Source organism: Quercus lobata, chromosome 12 (assembly GCF_001633185.2).
Source record: "Quercus lobata isolate SW786 chromosome 12, ValleyOak3.0 Primary Assembly, whole genome shotgun sequence".
Lineage (NCBI taxonomy): Eukaryota > Viridiplantae > Streptophyta > Magnoliopsida > Fagales > Fagaceae > Quercus > Quercus lobata.
The window spans coordinates 3,978,591-3,993,694 of record NC_044915.1 but is presented as its reverse complement, the minus strand read 5'-3'; the positions used below and the strand labels follow the sequence as shown (position 1 = coordinate 3,993,694).

The window sequence follows — 15,104 nt, the reverse complement described above, 5'->3', positions numbered from 1 at the left end:
AGGAGCCTCGTGGAGGTGCACCTCGAACATCGGGACACCCAAAAGTGCCGCGTGGCCAAAGACTATGGAAATATCTCCTGATCTGTGGGCCTAGAAAATTCGCGGCCCATGCCCCTGCTACATGATAGCCCACGGACTACGGCCCACGCCGGGTAATAACTAATGCCAGGGACAACCTCCTGCCCGGCTACGTACGGGGTACCTAAGGAGAGGGAATGAAACAGAACCAAGGCCTTGCATGGTCCTCGGACTCAAGCCTATGGGGAAACCAGGTATAAAAACTATTATTATTACAAGTTTTGGACTGAACCAAGGCCTTGCATGGTCCTCGGACTCAAGCCTATGGGGAAACCAGGTATAAAAACTATTATTATTACATAAGTTTTGGACAGAACCAAGGCCTTGCATGGTCCTCGGACTCAAGCCTATGGGGAAACCAAGTACAAAAAAAACTCATAAGTTTTGGACAGAACCAAGGCCTTGCATGGTCCTCGGACTCAAGCCTATGGGGAAACCAAGTACAAAAAATTAATCATAAGTTTTGGACAGAACCAAGGCCTTGCATGGTCCTCGGACTCAAGCCTATGGGGAAACCAAGTATAAAAACTATTATTATTACGAGTTTTGGACTGAACCAAGACCTTGCATGGTCCTCGGACTCAAGCCTATGGGGAAACCAAGTATAAAAACTATTATTATTACGAGTTTTGGACTGAACCAAGACCTTGCATGGTCCTCGGACTCAAGCCTATGGGGAAACCAAGTATAAAAACTATTATTATTACGAGTTTTGGATAGAGTCAAGGCCTTGCATGGTCCTCGGACCCAAACACGGCATCAAACCTCCAGTTCTCTCCTCGGCCAGCATGGTAATTATTACTTTTCACTGGTCGGCCTTATTGGGCCGAACACTTATATTAAAGTTATGGCAACATCTTTTTATTATCAAGTATTTTGGTCTTAGTTGTCATCGGTTTTAGATACTTTCTCATTGAGCCGAGCAGCGTTTACCAATATACAAAAACATAAACGGAATATGCAAAATGAAATAGTAAACACTTTTATTAATATAAGAGATTATTACAATGTACGAAAAAGGGCTCAAACAAGCCTATACAAAAGAAGAACTGCTAAAGCAACGATAACACTCGCAGTACAGAGAAGTAAACAGTCAGGCTTCTTCTAAACTCATCTTCAAGGTCTCTTCAGTCTCTGTCTCAACATTGCTCATATCGTGACAAGAACATCCTTCGGAAAAGGATGAAGAACAAGGGAGAAGAACTGAAGGAGAAGGAAGAAGAATTGAAGGAGAAGGAAGAAGAATTGAAGAAGATGGAGGAGATGAATGAGGAAGATGGAGGACATGAGTAAAGAAGGAGGAGAAGAAGAGAGTAGGGATGAAAAGAAAGAAAAGGAACAAAAGAGGGAAAAGGGAAGGCACCAAGACGGAACTGGTGCTGGAAAGACTATAAGAAGAAGGTGGAGGAGGGCACCGAGGAGCAAAAGAGGGAGAAGCAGAAGCACTTAGCCCCTGCCTCAGCCCTGACTCCTAACACGTTGGTGCCATATTAGGTACGCTCATGAGGAGCCGGGTGGTGCTGATATTGGGTATTCTCGACTCAGTCACGCCAAGAGTTCGGCGTGATGAGCCCCTGCTTCGGATTTTGGCTAAAAGAGAGGCGGGACGGATCTTAAGTCTGCGCCACCCTTGCCCTGATCGAGCCATTTCAAGTTTTATCAGAATATGGTGTCTAGAGGAGGGGCATGATTTCTTCATCATTTGTCGTGATCTCATAAGAAGGGAAGGGGGTTAGTACGAAAGTGATGGCCTCCTGCTTGCCTACTTATAGGAAGAGCAGAACGGATGGCATTAAATGTATTCAACTTTCCCAAAGAATCTAAAGAAAAAAGAGGCGTCCGTTTCACTTCTCCACCTTATCAAATGAGCCGCCGGATATAAATGAGCCTCGTTAAGGGGATTCATTAAGGGCGCGTCTGGGACATCCAAGCGGCAGGAGCAGATTCCGAGCGGATTAAAAGGAATCCCTCAAAAACCGCCTAACTTCCTGGGAAACCGCTCACATAAATGCGGGATCAAGCTAAATGGGCCATATTAAGGGCCCGGGTTTGCCAAAACCCTCCTTTCCAATCCGGAATTCGGATAGAAGGGTTTTGAGGGGCTATTGTGGGGCCCAACAATTCGTGGACCAGGCCCATTCACCCTCAGAGAGTCCGAGGGCCCAATCCGAGGAGAATTGTAGCCCAAGCTCCATGACGCAGAGCACAGACCAATTTTGGGAGGCAGCCGAGGACAGTCTAGTTCTCGGCAGGCCCATAATCCCCCCAGAATAAAGGGACAAATTCGGGAGGAAATCCAAAATACCTTGGGGCGATTACCCTAAATACCCTTCTGGATAAGGCCCAATGCCTGACAGAACCGTACTCTGCAGCTTTATCAAGTCATCCCCAACAATTCCGGGATTAGACTGATGGGACCAATGTCAGTATTTGTAAAGACTGACCCTACACGTGGACGAAGGACATCGAACGCACGCTAGTATAAAAGGAGAAGTAAGTGAATCTAGTGGAGGAGGGAGAAAAGAGAAAGACTTCATGAATAAGATCGCCGGAACGATCCATGCAGAGAATAGAGAAGGTCCTCCGTTGGACAGCCGGAAAGGGACCACAAGGGTCCTCGGATCAAGTCCGAGGAGCCCATTCTCAGAAGTGGCAGCACGGCGGGGCTTTAAACGTTTAGGCCCAGTCCACTTTCCACAGGGACCTCTCTGAAATCCAGACCGGACCATCGTCCCGTGACCAAGCCCAAGCTTTTCAAGCCCACTCTCTACAAATTGTATTGTGAGGGATCTCTCCCGCGTGAACCCAAAAATGTCACTGGGCCGCGCAGGAATCGTGTCCTTACAAGTGGGTTTGCACATTTATAAAAGACTCAGAGCATTCGCATTCGAGTATCTAAAAAAATACACATTTTACACTTTAAAATCTTACTTTTTCTATTTTACCATACTATTTTACAACTCATTCACATCCCTGCTTTTATATTTACATATAACACATTAAAAATAATATAAATTACCCCTTAATAATAATAATAAACCAATTCAAGAAATTTTTTATACCACCTTTATAAGAAATAAAAAATGTTGTCAAACCATTAATCATTTTCTTTATTTTCCAATAAAAATATTCCTAAAATAGTGCATTAAAAATACCCTTAGATCATCCATAAACGTGTTCCACTCTCCCTAATAAAATTTCCATTACTTATCTTAAAAAAATAAAAATCTTTAAAGCTATAAAAGTGAAAAGTGTTCCCACAAAAAAAAAAAAAAAAAAAAAAAAAAGTGAAACGTGTTGAAGTAAAGTCTTTTACAATTTCCTATTTTACATTTTCAAAGAATATGCTGACAGTGATGCAATGAGAAAACAAGAACAAGTAGTGGTCTTGTTAACGAGAGAGATGAGAAAAGTTGAGGCCAGTCCTCACGACTCGTGGCACAGAACTTATTAAAGATATGGTCGGGTTGCATAGAGTGTGTGGTGTGAGTACCAAGCATTGCCTGTAAAGACTAAAGGTTAAAGAGAACTCACACGAAAGAACAACATACTTTCCTGTCACAAACTGAATGACGCACATTCATCAAATTTGATTGGTGGAAAGAAAAGTTGATGGGGAACATCCGTAGTCTAAAGTAGCAACTAAAGAAATGTTTAATTAGTAACTTTGCCTTTATCTCTTAAAATTTGTATGGGACAAAATAATATCACTGCTTTTTTCAAAGTCATTGATCTGCCAGATTCTTTCATCCTTTAGAAACGTGTTTCACCATTAGAAGACTTGCAAAGACTTGGAAAGTTATTGTTTTCTGTAGGGTCCATCTATTATTAGTTATTACCTACCTTGAATTTTGGACTATAGAATTATTTGTTCAGATTGCTGAGTCGTTGTAGATTGAACCGGTAGCAAGCAATCACTAAACGCGTGGCAATCATATTGTCTAGGTGTCTGAATTAACCATGCTAGAAATGGTATTATCGGAGACTGTTTAATGTCATCTATTTCTTTTTTCTCAAATAATTTTTATTTTTAACAAAAACAAAATTGATAATTATATGAAGAAAATTTTAATTAAAAATTATATATATTACAAATTATTCCTCTAATTTTATTTCATATTGTTTCTTTATTTTAATTTTTTCTTCAATTCAGTCATTTCATTAGTTCTATGTCATTTCATTACCTACCTTGAATTTTGGACTATTGAATTATTTGTTCAGATTGTTGAGTCGTTGCAAATTGAACGTGTAGCAAGCAATCATTAAACGCGTGGCAATCATATTGTATGGGTGTCTGAATTAACCATGCTAGAAATGGTATTAGTAAAGACGGTTTAATGTCATATATTTCTTTTTGCTCAAATCATTTTTAGTTTAAACAAAAACAAAATTGATAATTACATGAAGAAAATTTTAAGAAAAAAATTATGTAGATTAAAAATTAATCCTCTAATTTTATTTCATTTTGTTTCTTTAATTTTAATATTTTTTTTTATTTCATTTTCATTATTTTTTAACAATTTAGTCATTTCATCAGTTTTGTGTCCAATTTTAACTTTATTTATATTTTTCACTTTCCAAAAGGATGTAGTTTTAATGGAATTGACAAATGGAGATTGGATGACAAGAGCCTTTCACTTCTTGGGCCATATATTAGGCAACGTAAAACAAATAAAACACCCACATCAGAAAACAGAAAGCAACAAATGTACATAAGCCCACCCTAATAATGAAACTCTACAAGAAACATGATTGAAATAAAAGGTATCTAATTGAAAATATATATAGAGGAAAAAAAAAGGTAGCACTAGAGTAATTAACAACACCCTCAAATAATTGAAAATATAGAGGAAATAATTGAAAAGTTTTGTTGGCAAAAGCCCATGGAACTCATTGTGAGAGAGGTCTATGATTCTCAAATTAGGTTGTTTTAAAAATAATTTAGAATTTCTAGTATAATTGGTTCCCTAATGGACTAATCATGGACTAATCATAGATTTGGATGATTAACTCAAAATGGCTTATAGGCTTTTCACGAGTAATTCTTAAGTATTTCCAGAGCATGATAAGTGATGCCCTCTCCTCTCACAATCATGGTGGGGTCTACTCATTAAGTTCATAGTGAGGTCCATCATGAATTTGAGAGAAAGGGGCATTATTTCACTATACTTTAAGACTACCTAAGTATTTTCTGTTTTTCATAGATGTGATGGTGATTATGTATCTCTATCTCTGGGGTCTATGCTAGTTGTGAATTAATTTCGTAGGGCTTTATGTTCGGTAGTATAAAGAAAAAGTGAAAATGGCAATGGTTATTCCACAATAATGAGGGAAAAGAGAAGAATGCAAAGGATTTTCAAAATATATTCCATCTATTCTCTTATTTGAGGATTTAATAAGGATGGAATAATGGAATAAAGAACATGCTTATTCCACAAAAATTAGTCCAATTCACATTTAGTTTCTTCTACTTCTTTTCTTAGGCTCTTAAACCGTTTGTGCACTTCGGACAACAAGCCAAACAACCTGAGAAACACGTTTAATGTATATGGATTCGTAATAACCCTCATTTAATGTATATGTTAGATCTTAAATGGTCGATATGGGCATTCACCTCCCATACACTCGGAAATTTTTAAGTATTTTTGGAGCATAGTAAAATGATATTCCATTCTCTCACATTCATGGTGGATCCACCATAAATGTGAGAGCAAAGAGCACCAATAAAACTATTATTCCAAACACTCATACATTTGGAGGAAGTTAGGTAGTAGCATTAAGAATTCTAACCAATATAATTATTTAAAAAAAAAAAAAAAACCAATAACCTTACAACTCAATAGATACATTTCGTTGTTTTTAGTAAAAACATCATGGGTTCAAATCATCCCCCAACTATCAAATCATTAAAAAAAAATGTATATGAAATAATTAATTCATTGGATTTCCATAATATTGTTTAGTTAATCATACTTTTAGAAAAATTAATTTTGTGGCCCATAATATTGCTAAATTGCCTCTTATTTGTGATCACGAGGGAAAGATCCACATCTTTTCCCATTTTTGTCTTATATCTCAAGAGTTTGAATTTTTTTTTCTTCTTGATAATTTGGTAGTTACAAATTACAATGCAAAGTAAGGAATTTGAACCTTGGATAGCTTGGTAGGAAACAAAACTATGTACCAAATATGCTACAAGACCCTTGCCTTAGTGGTGGCCTTGGTGGGTTCTATTTCCTGTCTTCTTACTTCTGCTTTTGGTTTCCTTAATGTTAAGTATTTTTGATCTCCCAAGTAAATTAAAAAAAAAAAAAAATTAATTGATCATTTAAGTTTTTTTTTTTTTTTTTTTTTTTTTTATAGTTCACTCAACTAGAAAATCTTTTATTGTTGAATTATAGATGTGAAATTCGAATATGTTTACACCAAAAACTGATTGGTGTCTTAAAGTAATGATAAGAACAATTATAATAGAGTTGATGACATAAGTTGAAATTCTATTCCATTTAAAAAAATTACATAAGGAAAATAGTTAATTTGATGTCGTTAACTAATTTTAAGGTATTACACATATGAAAAAAAAAAATAAAAAATTCTGACTCGTTGTTAATGTAGTTCGTTTATAGTTTCCCTTTTTCTACTTCTCTGTTCACGGTCTTTCTTGTTCCCTCTCAATTCCCGCCTACAAATGGACAAAACCGATAGAATTTCATACACCATTAGTAAATGCTAATGAGTGTCCTTGAAAAGCCCCATAATAATTTGCTTCAGAACATAAAATGGAGAGGATCTGTTCCATTGGAAGAGCTTAAAGATAATTTAAAAAAAAAAAAAAAAAGGGACAAAACAAAGTTGGCTAGTATGCCTGTGGCATCAAAATGATAGATATGGTTCTATTTGTTCTTTGATTTTTTTTGTGCTTGAGGCCAAGGAGATTTGGCTCAAATGGAACCTCTTCTCCCAATTCTGACCTAAGTGCAAAAGACATCCATTTTGGGGTGGGTTTTGAGTTTGATTCTTACTGTTGATAGAAAGGGACAATGCAAACTTTAATTTTATCATAATTTCTTAAGTAAGTAAATCAATGTATATGATGTTAGTTTTTTACTTCCCCTTTTTTCCCACTTGGGAGTCGTCATTGATATCGATTGTTGACTTTGTTATAGGTTGCTTTAAAGATCATCTCTAGCGCATGGTCTGGAGTTGAGCCATTGAGGAAACCACCCAATGGGGTGTTATAGCCTTATAGGTGAAAAACTACACAAGACATGCAATATGCTAATCCCATTACCTAATATATCAAACCTTAATTGAGATAATACATCTAGAAGGTAACACTGATTGTCAATGACACCAATATGTTTACAGAATAAATTATGAAAATAACTAATGGGAAGGAAACTTAAACAATGACATTGAGCTTCAGCCATGGCTTGATAAGATACAGGAGAATTTCACTACTTCCATGGCTAGTACGATTATTGTCCAGTGGTCTATTCTCAAAAACCACAACCACCACAAGCTGCAAGTTTTGATATGTTCTCAAAGCAAACCTACCAAAGGGAACCATTCACAAAATGCAGAAAACAGTTACAAAATAGCATATAACACCAGAGGATTCCACAAAATTACCCAAATCAGTACCATCTCATCCTATAAAAGAATATTGCCAATACTATGGCCAAGTTCAACACCATGTATACTCACCACATCACTTAGTTGCAACTTGCAAGACAATCCCTAGCTCCTATCATCACTCAAGTAAATAATTTGGAAAGTAGAAAAGAAGAATAAAAGACAACTCTTAGATACTAGCCCCAATCATTTCATACCCCATTAGAAGAGCCACTCATGCAACATATATGTTGGGACAAAGTCACTAATTCTGAGTGGTATTTGCTTGAAGGAGGCCATCTCTAATCTGTGAAGCAATGTCTTTCACAGCACCTGGTCCGTGTGTGATGACAATGCGCCAATTTCTTTCCTTGTGTCTAAATATTGAGTCACCAGAACCATGTCCATGACATCCTTCGATGTAGTCCCAGGTACATTCACAGAAAAAGCAGGCACACTGTCCCTCAGCCCAACTTCAATGGTCTGATGCTGGCATGTTTACCATGCTCAGTCTCCCTTTGAATGTTTTATTTGCAGGATTTTTTCTGCTTCAGCCTTCTCGTTAGCCACCACCTTCATTCTTGCAGCTGTTCATCGCATGTAAAAGGTCAATGACAGGTTACTTAGTATTCAAGGAAAAAGAAGTCAAACTTACTCAGAGAGAGAGGAGAAACAATGTTCAATACAAAACGAACACTTACCGGCATTTATCTCACTCAGAGTCCTCTTCACATGTTCATCAGGTTCAGTGTCCACAATAACCATTTGAACAATCTCAAATCAATATGCTGACTTGGCTTATGCATGTAAAATTCAAAGATATTAAAAAGAAACAGATTTACCTTGTAACTTGACTAATACTAAACCAGATTAGCAGAAAGAGAAATTCCTTTTCAAGTTCCTCTTCCACAGCTTTCGTGATCTTATTATTTTGTTCATAAACAGAATTCAGCACCAACTTAGGAACACGTGCTCTAATAACTAGAAGAATAGGGATATAAGCCTGTTAGTCTCTCCAAATGATATACAAATAGGTAAAATTGTCTCCATGGAAACTATGACATAACAAGTATATTGATAGTGACTAAAAACTTTCCCCAACCTCAAAGACATTATTCTACACAGCAAATTTCATAACTACTATAAGAATTTTTATTTTTTATTTTTTTTCAGTCACTATCCACCATTTTTTTTTTTTTTTTGGATGACATAAGAGAACTTCACTCAGATTAATTGCACATTGCAAAGCATACTGTACAATAATCTTCACTGTTAATCAAACTCCTATGAGCAACTGACCCCACCCGCCAAAACCAGTTACCGGGTAATCTAGGGGCTTTTCACCCCTGATGGACTAAGCAGTTTATCCTCATGCCTAGGAGGCACTATCCACCATTTGTCCTCATAATATTCACATTAGATACATTACCTCCATGGTCCTCTCCACATGAACATTATTGTTCATATAATCTCTTTTCCAAGTCCAAGAAAGCATATCATATACAGAGTTAATCACAATGCTTTAAGCAAATCATAAAGAACATTAAAACATTAAATGATTATCCTATATAGCTGTTCCACTAAGAATAGAAATTTCAATTGTTTTAGCATAAAATTCAAAAAATCAACATCAAGTTAGAAAAGAAGTCCAAATTTCAATTGTTTTAGCATAAAATTCAAAAAATCAACATCAAGTTAGAAAAGAAGTCCATACTTCTCAGCATAAACTTCAAAAGTCAATATCAAGTTAGAAAAGAAGTCCATACTTCTCAACATAAACTTCAGAATATCAAGTCAGAAAAGCCCAGACTTCTCAGAATTTATTTATTTTCCTAACAAATACGTACCCATGGGACCTTATTTAATAGTAAAGGACATGACTCTTTTAATTTCATTATTAAGACTAACATGGTGACTTTCAACTTCAAGGTCCAGTTACACATCCATACCATCAAAGACATAGGATTGGATATGTGCTCTGGTGTTGCTGAGTTTGTAGAAAGCATCAGCAGCTTTGTCTCACAAGGCCCAGTATTGAATAGAAGTAACAACAGTAACAAACACATTATCCTGAAAAAATATATAAATATATAGATCAGAAGCCACTAAAGGATCATGCTTTTAAGCATATAAAATAGTTTAAAACAAAATGATAGTGCTTAGCCTAAAATATTCGTGCGTTACTGCCTTTAACTCAAAAAATAAAAATAAAAAGTTCCAAATCAATTCTGCAGTCACTCATGATTTGACAACAATTAAGCAAAACACACCTTCAGACAAACATTTCTTGCAAATCAGTATGATACTAATTATTTCCAATCAGTTTTGGGTTCCCTCGCTTCAAACCCAGAAAAGAAGAAACAACATTTATACAGAGACAAATTGATTGCTACAGAACAGAAAAATTATTGTAAATTGCAAATTTAAAATGTTACCTTTGTCTTCCCATATAATTTCCAAAGTATATGATTCTTTTTTTCACACAATTACTAATTCAAAAAAATTAAATCCATCTAAGACCCAATGATACTATTTGGCAATCATACAAAAAAATAGTTTACAAGCATTTTCCAGCTAAATTCCTAAGAAGAAAAAGAAATGAGAAATTAAGGAAAAAAAAATATGTAACAAACCTTTTGTCTTTGTTTCACATCAAACATCCAGCTGCTGCACACACAACAAAAGGTGGCCAGCTAACTGCTGTCCCAAAACCCAAGGGCAACAATGGCATCCGGGCTCAAGCACATCATCAACTTCCCGGGAGCTGTTCTTTATTGTCAGTTTAACAATATTTGGAAAAAGAAAAGTATTTCTCTTTTCTTTCTTTCTCCTTTTTTTTTTTTTTTGGTTGAGTTTTTTTGACAATTTAGACCTGAAAAAAAAAAAAAACATTATCAAAAAGTGCCTGAAACAAATAGTTAGCTAATTAAAGGTGACTAACAAATTTGAGGAAACCAAAACAGCAAAAATGGAACTTATCTCAATTAATTAACTTTCTAAGCTTTCCCAAAAACTATTATGTACTTTAGAATCTATTGATAGACTCCTCTTGGCATATAAAAATATAAGGAGGTACTGACTCTTTTAAAGTCTGTTTCTTATATTTTACCCTAGTTTCATTCAAGAATCATTATCCACAACCAATCATCAAATCCTAAGCCTTAAACTGTTGCTAAAACCCTTAGGTGAAAGGACTCCTGATATTAACAAAAATATCTTATAGAGAGAGGGTAGGAAGATTAAGGATCAAGAACAGACCTGCATAATGCCATCTCTGGACAATATCAGCGCATGTAACTACCCAGGACAAGCCTTTCCAAGCTCCTCCTTGATGAAATCAATTTTATCAGCATCCTTTAAGGTCTGAAATAGATTTTATTACCATTGCTGTCATCCAGAAGGACAGAAGCATCACAGTCAATTAAATTGAGGCCAACAAACTAATACTTAAAACTAAATGGCAGGATTAAATTGGAATAATGAATTGATACTCCCAATAATCAGAACATACATTTTTCTCATCTGGTTGTGGAATGTCGGCCAGTGCTTTGAAATATGAATGAATGCTCTCCCTTCGTCCTGTTAAAGAGATAGAAAGGGCCACCAACCTGTGGTGTTAAGTATAGAAGTTTACATCAGAGCGCTCCGATAAAAAGAGTTACTAAGAGCTGTTCTTTATTGTCAGTTTAACTGAATTTGGAATAAGTAAAGTATTTCATTTTAAATTTTTTTTTTCTTTTTTGATATTTTAGGCTTGAAAAATCATAACCAAAAAGTTCCTGAAACAACTAGTAAATTTTTATGTAACAATTTGTGGAAACAAAAACAGAAAAAATCACTAGGAACATATTTTCAGTTCATTAAGTTTCTAAGCTTTCCCCACAATCAATATGTACTTTCCTCAACATATAAAAATGTAATGAAAATGCCAACTCTTTTAGAATCTGTTTCTTACATTTTCCCCAAGTTTCATTTAAGCATCATTATCCACAATCAATCATCAAATCCTAAACCTTAAGCTGTTGCTAAAACCGTTAGCTGAAAGGACCCTTAATATTAACAAAAAATATCTTAAAGAGAGAGAGAGCATATGAAAATTCAGGATAGAGAACAGACCAGCATAATGCCATCTCTGGTGGCAATAGAAACAATATCAGCACATGAAAGTACCCCCCCGGCCAAGCCTTTTCAAGCTCCTCCTTGATGAAATCAACTTTATCAACACCTCTCAAGGTATGATTGGGTATGGAATGATTTTTATAACCATTGCTGTCATCCAAAGGGACCGAAGCATCACAGCCCTCATCAAAAAAATTCCTGGGCCGTAAAACAAATAAAACACCCACATCAGAAATCAGAAAGCAACAAATGTACAAAAATAGCGGAACTCGGTTTGGTATTATAAAATTCCAATTCATGCATACAGTGGTGGAGCTAACATCATACTCGGTTTCTTTTTGGGAAAGAAGTAGGAGGATGTAATTAATGACTGATTATTTACGATTTGATTCAATCAAAAAAAAAAAAATATATATATATATATATATATATTTTAGTAAAAGGCAAAAGAATAGTTCGCTCTGTGCTCACCGCACAGCTCGATGAGTATTAAAAATACTTTAAAATAAAAGATAAATATATATACACGTATGTATTAATAGCTAAATCTGAGAGTAAGATCCAATTATATTTTAAATTGGAATTCAATTAGAGTATAATTTAGCGTCATTTGTCTCATCTAATCTAAGATTTTAAATTTTTGTGCCAAGTGAGTTGATTTAGTGTAAAAATTGAATTTCAATTAGAGTTTAATTTTACACCACATATCTCATCTAATCTAAAAGAAAATTAAAATTTTTATGTCAAGTGAGTTAATATAGTGTAGAAAACAAGGAGTTCAACATAAATAAACCTAGGTAATCTATATATATATAACCAAATCTTAGAGAAAAATTAATTAGAATTAAAATTAGATTTTGCCTTTGTTAGTTTTTCATACAAATTAAATTATTTAGATTTTTCTATTATCTTTTTAAAAAAACTAATAAGTATATATATTTTTTATACTGTTTCTATTTAGATATTTTGTATGTGAAGATCTTGAACTTAACAAACTGTAATTGAGCTAAACGATCACATACACCTATCCTTATTCAATTTAGGAGATACAGATACTATTGAACCAATTTATTATTTTATTTTGTATTGTATTTAGTAGAATTTCATAGATAATGATAATGAATAGATATTATATATGTAGTGTCAAATAGTTATTTTCAAAATTATATATATAACAAGAATGTAATTAAAAACTTGGAGTAACCAATATCATTAAAATTGCAAAGAAAAATCATTTTAATATCTCCAAATGTACTGGTTGAACTAATGTCATATATATATATATATATATATATATATATTTAATAACCCAAACTAACATCAATATCACCACTACAATTCATCATTCAATGTTGTGTATATTCAAAAGGGCCTAGGCCCTTTTGTTTGTTAGATTCTTTAAAACTTTCTCCCCTCTCCCCTTATGTGTGTGTGTGTGTTAAAATACTTAGTATTCTCAAAAGAAAAACCAGTTGGTTAATCCCACATTGGAAAATGAGTGAGTTATAGAGGTTTAAAGTCTGTTCTGTGTATCCAAGAGTTAGGCCCCTTTGGATATACAGTACTGTTAGATTCTTTAAAACCTTCTCTCCTCTCCCATTGTGTGTGTGTGTTAAAATACTTAGTATTCTCCCAAAAAAAAAAACAATTCATCATTCATGTGCATAAGCACAGGTTACATACTAGTTAGAATAATAATATATGATTATTTCTTTTTCTTTTTTTTCTTTCTTTCCTTTTGTAATGGAAAAAAAATTTCATAACTGTTTGGTTTAGTAGAGCTATAAACTTACATTCTTTTGAAAGTATCCAAAAAACAGAACTCAGATTCAATTTTGAAGATATTTTCCATTCTTTTTGCTAAGGAAACTATATATATGCCAATAAAATTATTTGTGTATTCCAGTTGTATTCTCATTTCTTGTCAATGACACATTTCTAAAGCCTTTTTAGTATGTTGAATCTAGATCAACTATTGACAACAATTCACTTTTATTTTGCTACATGCTAAATCACAAGAGCTACTTATTAGATTACTCCATCTTTTATATCTAATTAGCCTAAAATGCCAAATCTATAACCAGAATATAATCTTTTTTAGACCATATCAAAATTGTTCAACGCTTGATGCATTAGGCATATGCTTAAAATCTTTTTTTTTTCCCCATTATGTAAAACTCATATTTCTTGTTATTTGGTGAGAGTGCAAATAATTTACTTTCATAATTACCCTCAAGGTATTATTATTTGTTACATAATGGACGGCCCTTTTCTAAATATGTATACATCCATATGTCATATTTTAGTTACAACTAATTGGGGGGAGTTAGCTTAGGGGTAACAACTGAGATAAGTTTAATTAGTAGCTTTTTCTCTTAAAGTTTGTATGAGAGAAAATGATATCATTCATTTTTTTAAGTCAATAATATGCCAAATTCCTTCAATTTTGAATATGTGTGACACTTTCAGGAGTCTTTTTTTTTTTTTTTTTTTTTTTTTTGAGGAAACACCATTAGAACTGATTGGGTGTGGGTGTGGTTGTGCTTATTCTTAAATATGTAATAAAATGATGTGGCATATTAAGATTGGAGGGATAAAACATGGGTTTTACACTACGTCCTTACAGAATTTAATCTCTTTTTATATATACCTAATTCAGATAACCTGATTTTCTGACTTTCAGTTCTAATACCCATATATATATATATATTTTTTTTTTTTATACAAGATAGAATTCTACTTTAGCCTAATCTAAGTGTATATGTGTGCGAAGCTCCTTCCTGGAGACTTGAACCCCGACCCTTGCCTCCACACTCCACAAGCACTTATACTTGTGGAGTGACAATCGTACCAAGGGTGTGCGGTGGTTCTAATACCCATATATAAATCCAACCAAATTAAGAGTTTATTGAGATGTTATTATGCGTGGTAGGATGTATTGAATTTTGAACAAAATACTGATGTGGTAAATTTCTTATTGGATAGTGTAAAATATAATTTTTACACCTCATCCTTATCAAATTCGAACTCATATAAAAAAAAACTCCTTATAATTAGTCAAGTATCATTATAATCCTATCTATTATTTTTCAAAAATAGTAATAATCCCATAAAAAGGGTCATTCTACCGTACCCTAGAAAAAGAGTGGACTACAGTACCCACTTATATCTTAACCTTTAATTTAACATTGTTTTAATCTTCACCATTCATATAATTTTTAAAGGGTACTGGTTACCGGTTAGGCAAGTTTTATATATAAATCAAAAAAAAAATAACAAAAAATAACAAATCA

At 34.2% G+C, this 15,104-nt stretch overlaps 1 long non-coding RNA gene and 1 pseudogene across 1 annotated transcript; both read right to left on the bottom strand.

The window, feature by feature from the left end:
* Nucleotides 1–7,656: 7,656 nt before the first annotated feature.
* Nucleotides 7,657–10,964, bottom strand: LOC115970105 (annotated as a pseudogene).
* A 193-nt stretch (nt 10,965–11,157) lies between these two features.
* On the bottom strand, nt 11,158–12,191 carry LOC115971232. The gene is made up of 3 exons (XR_004087267.1): nt 12,117–12,191; nt 11,809–12,009; nt 11,158–11,300 (listed from the first exon to the last, which is right to left on the bottom strand). It is a non-coding gene; the product is annotated as an uncharacterized LOC115971232 (long non-coding RNA).
* Nucleotides 12,192–15,104: the final 2,913 nt, after the last annotated feature.